Source organism: Pieris napi, chromosome 16 (genome assembly GCF_905475465.1).
Source record: "Pieris napi chromosome 16, ilPieNapi1.2, whole genome shotgun sequence".
NCBI classification, from domain to species: Eukaryota; Metazoa; Arthropoda; class Insecta; order Lepidoptera; family Pieridae; genus Pieris; species Pieris napi.
Window position 1 is genome coordinate 2,510,539 of NC_062249.1, and position 7,025 is coordinate 2,517,563.

A 7,025-nucleotide genomic window follows, 5' to 3' on the forward strand; every position below is an offset into this window, starting at 1 on the left:
TTAGAGTTGCACGCTGAAGCTACTAGGCCAACCTAGGTTGTCTGATCAACACTAATGAGTAAAAAAATCTTTATATTAAAACCTAAATTACTAAAATTACTTTTCGTCGCAATCAAGACAGTTCGGTGATATGATTAAATGAAATTGATAAAACAAATATTTAGTACATAAAGTAGTGAGGAAGGGTCAAAGTTATTACACTCTAGAATCTTCTTCAAACATTTAACTAATAAATTAAGGCGATTTTGCTTTGCGTTGGATTTGTATGAACAGCATATGACTATTGTTAAATCATTATAAGTTATGCTTTTAAAACCGAGTCTACGTATAGAGTATTTAAGTATGAATTTTGTGCTTAATTGGATTAGTATTTGGGTACAGATTTGATTTTGGTCTATAATAAATCATTTAACGAAATTATGTAATTTTTTCGGTGCTTGCTTGCTTTTGTAACTACGAAATTTCGAATGCCGTGTCTAAGAATGTATACGTAGGCTCGGAAGAAAGCTAGTATAGTATATATGTTAATGTACCTCTTATGATCATAGTTTGTCCAAAAATGTTGACTGGTTCATGAATATAAAAAGTACAAGTAGCAAAAACATTGTCGCTATTGGAAGTTGGTTTTTCAATGAAGAGAATGCACGAAAAATACAGAAAAATCTACGATAATTCAGATTGGTATTTGAGGGCTCTCAACTTAATTACAGGTAGAGAAGGAAAGGTGTACAGCGCCGCTGTATATTATTTGTTTAAAATTAAAATCGAACTAAAACTATACGCGATATTTACATACGTAAAAATCAAAGAATAAATAAGTAAGTTTAGAAGGGTCTGGCAGGCTTGTGATCGAATCACCTCCGCTTTGAGATTTCATTTCTCATATTTAAAATTACTGGTTAATTACTTTATAGATGAACAGTTGATAGTATCAAATTTATTTTTCTATACGGGTAATTGATATCGTGTCAGAAATATCTAAATCAATGTATATCTATTTATTTATTCATGATTAGGAATACAAAATCATGGTTTGACGCCCGATTTTGTTTAACCTACGGTAGATTTTTCTAATAGTGTATTTTTTTAGTATGCAAAATGCCCAAATATTGTCCTATACAATTGTAAATAAGCTACTTATATAAGATAGAGAAAGAGAGATATACTATAACCATGTTAAGGCGGCTCTTTTTAAGATTTTAAAGGTAGTTTTGTGATTATATTGTGGCTGTAATATTGATTATAGTATACTAATATATCTGCAGTGTTGGCCTTCGACTCTTATGCCTGGGGTCGTAGGTTCGATCCCCGGCAGTGCGCCGATGGACTACGTCAATGTGCGCATTTATCAATCGTACGGTGAAGGAAAACATCGTGAAGAAAACCGACTTAGACCCAAAAGTCTAAGGGTTGTGTCAGGCAGAAGGTTGATTACTTACTTGCCTAATGATCATGGAACAGATACAGAAATCTGAGTCCCAGACCTAAAAGGTAGCGCCTTTGGTACAAAAAAATATAGTTTTCTATAGATTACGTTGATGTTTCTACATAACATAAATATGTTGATAATGCAATTTTAAGTTTATTGTATGCCAAGCAAAAAGTTCGAGCTTTAACTATTCCTGAGACATCTTTATCTATATAGTTTTTGACATATTGAAATCCAAACTTTTGTTATTTAATTTAAGCCTGAAAAATATATAAATAAAATCTGTGAAGTCATCTTAACATGGTTGCGGTATTGAAATATTACAAATAGGCACGGATTTTATACATGACATGTCGAAATAAATATATCCTGATGGATCCGATGACTATCGTTTTATTTATATCCCTTAATTATTATATATCTATTCTATAAATCTAACATACAGAGTAAACTCTTTATAACGAATTTCAAGGGACCGATAATTTTTATCATTATAGAGAGGTTTCGTTATACAGACCAAAAAATAACCAAATTTAATTTCAAATTTTATTAAAATCAATAGGTAAATTATTCTAAACACATTCTGTTAACTTTATAATCTAAGAAAAATGGCACACGTGTTAATGCAAGCAACAATAACAAAGGCGAGACGGCTGTTTATGACCTCAGGTAAGTATCTTTCTTAGAAATTTCGGCACCGCAATAGTTTAGTTTTGTAAGCTGATTATAAAAACAATTAAACTTAAATATGTTGTTGATGTCTAAATATGAAAATATTTCGGTTACGTTATAAAGAGAGTATGTACGCATTTTGTGTTAAACCAAACAAATTTAATCATTTTTACATTATAGAGAGCTTTTCGTGTTAACGACTGACGTCGTAAAGAGTTTACACTACATGTAAATCTAAAAAAGGCTTTGTGTAATCTCGTGTCACTTTAAATTAAACGAACGGGACAAAATATTCTTAGGGCTAATAAGTAAATAAAGGAGTTGACAGTGCAAGTCAACAATAATTGTTTTACTGGAAATCGCACCTAAAAACTAAAGCTTAAGGTGCTTTCCTATTACATATATCACAGCGTGCCATGAGCGTGCTTTGAATGTGTCAACGGAATCAACCACAAAACATTACTATACGAACTAGAAGGGCTCTAAAGCTATTCAAGCGTAGCGTAGATGCTACTTAGTTTAGAAAAAATATATATTATCTGTACCTAAAACGCTCTATACGTGAGCGCACTGTTTTGCCGTCTGCATGGACACGGTGTTACAACGAGCCATGCACGAAGCGCATTACTACGGGAATAATATTCTCGCCGCTCAAGGCTCCGTGCATGGTGATGTAATTGACGTAACGGTCTAATGGGCACGTATGTGTGTAGTGTGTACTAAGTTTCCGCACGTAGACGCTATTTGGTACGTTGTGTGTAAAGTCCTGGCTAAATAAGCCCGCCTAGCTCCTGGTCTAATGGATATATGTACTCCTATAATTGTCTATACAAAATTATTCATATTGCAGTGCAAGAGGCGAGCACAATATAATAATAACTTTTAAGGGCTAGGCGGCAAGTAATAAAGGAAACGTCATCAATCACAAAACAGTTATATACAGAGGAAATTACATGGGATACAAAATTAGCTAATTCCATTGCTGATTTTGTATAAATTTGCGAATGAAAATAAATAGCAACTCTAAATTGCGGAAATTTGGCCCCACATGCAGTACTGTTCTCACCTTGAGGCGGAGGCTCCCGGCATTTAACGGAGAGCGTTTCGACTCGACGACTAGTCACACTCTGAGCTGTTTAATCCCTTAACGTTGCGTCGAGCTTATAGGTCTCTCTGTATCTTCTACCGCAATTACCATGGATAGAGCTGAGTTTTATAATCGGACGTCGAGACGAACCACGAAATTATAACCGTATCACCTCAACCTCCGTAGTTCCACAACTGAGCGTTTTTTATGGTACTTTTTGCCGCGCACAACAACTTTGTGGAACCAGCTACCACCCACCACCAGCTACCAAATTACCGACGCGGTGGAAAAGAGAGGATGTTCTTATTCGCCGCAATATCGAATTGCACCGGTATTAATCAAAGTGCTCATTTGTCTCTTTTAGCAATTTTTTTAGAATGAGACGAGACAGTATTAGATTTCATTTCATCAGCCATTCTTTTGTCTCCATTTTTCGATAAGGCCTCTTTCATTCTTCTCCCACTCGACCGGCATTGTGCCTTTTGCATTGACATTACATTAAATCAAATAAAAATTGATTTAATAGTAAGTATGAACACTTATAAACGTCTTTATTAACAGAAAAACTTCGCACTTTTGCAGCACCCGTTGACGAGCACGACGCATGGCCATGTTGTCATTAGTTAAGAGTGCAATTAGACCGATAACATTTACTGTTCTAGCACGCTATAGTATGGCCAGTTCCAATTTATCCGTTACCAAGTTCAACAAAAATTTCAATATGCGTATATTTCTTACGTTAATTTAATATTTATTTAGCAAGATTTATTTCATTAATTAAAACTTTCCAATTCAGAACTACTATGAAACCAGAAAGTACAAATGGTTCCTACTCTTGCTATTTATAGTCTCACTAATCTGAAATGTAAACCCTTTGTTGGTTAGCAACTCATTATAAATAATGAGAATGGAGCTAAAAATATCCTCTTTAAAAACAACAAAACACATGTAATTTTTAATGAAGATCGTGTAACTTTGCAGCGTTGTTTTATACGCTACAGTAACCATATAATGTATTAAAGAAATTAGACCTTAGTTTTATATGTTTAGAGCTAGTCTTGAGCAGGTCCTGATATCATACGATTTTACTCTCCCGAGTATTGAAGTCTCGCCCATCGGAGTCATAAGTTTTTTGTTATCTATACTAAAAAATATCACTACTTCTGAGAGGCTAATTGTAATATTATTAACACTTTATCTTTTAGGAAAAATAAATACACACTGGTGTTTTAGTAGTCAATAAACACAAGGCACTTGAATACAAAGTATATGACAGAAATGTTAATGTAAGAGGACGCGTTGCGTGGAATTGTTCAAACTTTAAGCAAAGAGACTCGGCCGTCTAGCCACAAACTCGCCTACGTCGCGCCTTTTGTTTTGTATTGAATACGAAAAGTCAGCTACAGGTAAATAGACAACTGCATCTGCCACTACCAACGTCTGCTGATCACATGATCTTTGCAATACCCAGATTTTGATTATTCTAATATATAAAATTCTCGTGTTCGTTCCCATACTCCTCCAAAACGGCTCGGCCGATTCTTTTAAATTTTTTTATGTATGTTCAATAAGTCTGAGAATCGGCTACTATCTATCTTTCAAACCGATCCGAGGTTGCGGAGGCTTGAATAAAATGCCTGTGCTTTGGTACGCAAGGGTGGAGGGGCTGCATTTCCCGTAGCGCCGGAGCAGTCAAAAAAACCAATTATTATTTAGATCGGTTAGGTTAGGTTAGTATATTAATATTTATTTAAAATAACTGTTGAACTGAAACTGATCAACTATGATTGATTTTCATTCATTTTTAATATTAAAATCGAATACAAAAATCGATTTTCACTTTGAAAGAAATCGATTATTTTTCACATCCCTATTAATTTTATAAACGTAACCGGCCATTTTGAATGTGGATTTTGCTAGTCTAGTGTGTAAACAGTTTTACAGTGCAAAATTTTCTTTAGAAATCCGTTTCTTTTTTATTTTCACGTGAATGTTTTAGACGCGTTTCCGCAGCAAAACTCACTTGGAGGTGTTCCAATGAAGGTCCCCCGAGACTCCTAAGTAATTAGTATCGTCAAAAAAGTGCGGTGGTATTCAACACTGTTACCCAATATACAAAAATACATACTAACCTTGATTTTCACCCCTCTACGATCAACCTTTATTTTTTATTTGTTAATTAAAATCTTATGACTTGAACTCGGAGGTTTTCATTCCAGAAAACCGAACAGTTAAGTCTCTGGGGTAGCATAGCAAAATGTTCCATGTTGGTATGTACTAAAATGATAGTTTAAGTAAAATCACATTAAGGAGAAACGAAGTTCGCGGGGACAGCTAGTTTATATATATTTTTTATCAATAAGCCATCAAAAACATAACATGTAAAAAAAAAGCAACGTATTTCAACCGTAAAATGTTGTGAGATACAGGTCAGCAGTTAATTTATTCAGTTCCTACTTAAGGGACCTTCTTAACTTATTAAGTAATTAGTTAATATCAATATTACAAATCTTTAGTTTTAAATAAAAACATTGATATGGCTACTTGGTTGAACTACTGGTTTAAATTGATCAAAATATACCGTGTGCTTGTCTCTGCTTGGCGATTGAAAATTCAGGCTTCTAATTTTGTTGTGGACCACGATGTTATAGCCTATAGGGGGTTGAGAATGGCCTGAACTGCCGTGGCGCTTTTTTTCTCGACGTGACGGGCGCACTGCCGTGCCCACAGATTAAATCGAAACTACTTACGACAATATTCTAACGTGATTATTGATTTAAATAGGTCGGATTTATGATCCATTTAAACAAAGAAAATTCTATAGGTAGAATGTACCAATGTTTTACGTTAGAATAGTATTAGATATTGGAGTTTATTACAAAGCTATCGGCACGTAAGTGGGAACATATGGAATCCCTTGGGGCTCGTAAAGCTGTAAACTACGAAACGGGAACTCGCTGGGTCAGAATATTAAATAACGCCTGTTGGCTTTGTGTGTTAGTAGGTCTCGTAAAGGGACCGAAGTAAGATCATTCGAATTCTGGTGTTTTTGTGAAGTTATCTTAGAATGCTGGTAATGATATTACAATAGCAAGGAATATAGAAAACAAATGAATATACTTATATTAATTTCCTAAACTTTGTTAATCTTTATAAATATATATAGTAAGATATATAGATACAACATGGGGTAGAGTGGTCATAGAAAGGCCAGAATGGAGAAGATTGGAGGAGGCCTTTGCCACCTGGTAAACGGACACGCAAAAGTGGAACAAAAGAACAATCTACGAAAAATAAAAATAAATACTGTCATGTCCCAAAAGAGGCTATAATATAATATAATATAATATAATATAATATAATATAATATAATATAATATAATATAATATAATATAATATAATATAATATAATATAATATAATATAATATAATATAATATAATATAATATAATATAATATAATATAATATAATATAATATAATATAATATAATATAATATAATATAATATAATATAATATAATATAATATAATATAATATATATAGATACAGCTAGATAGAAAAAACAGTTTTATCAATACTTTATTAACAAATATATGATCAGTTTTCTGTGTCCAACGTTGTCGTATTTAATTTTACCACGAGTAAGTTTATTGCGTTAATAGAACGTAATCTGTTGAGCTACGGACGGTAATCCAAGACACAATCTCTGTCTCCGAGTCACATGCATGCCACTTAAAATTTTTGTTACTAAACGTATCTTGTTCATGACAAGCTGTCTTGCACCTATGGACTTCCATTTACTTCTACGCTGAAAGCAATAATCGTGAAGGAATC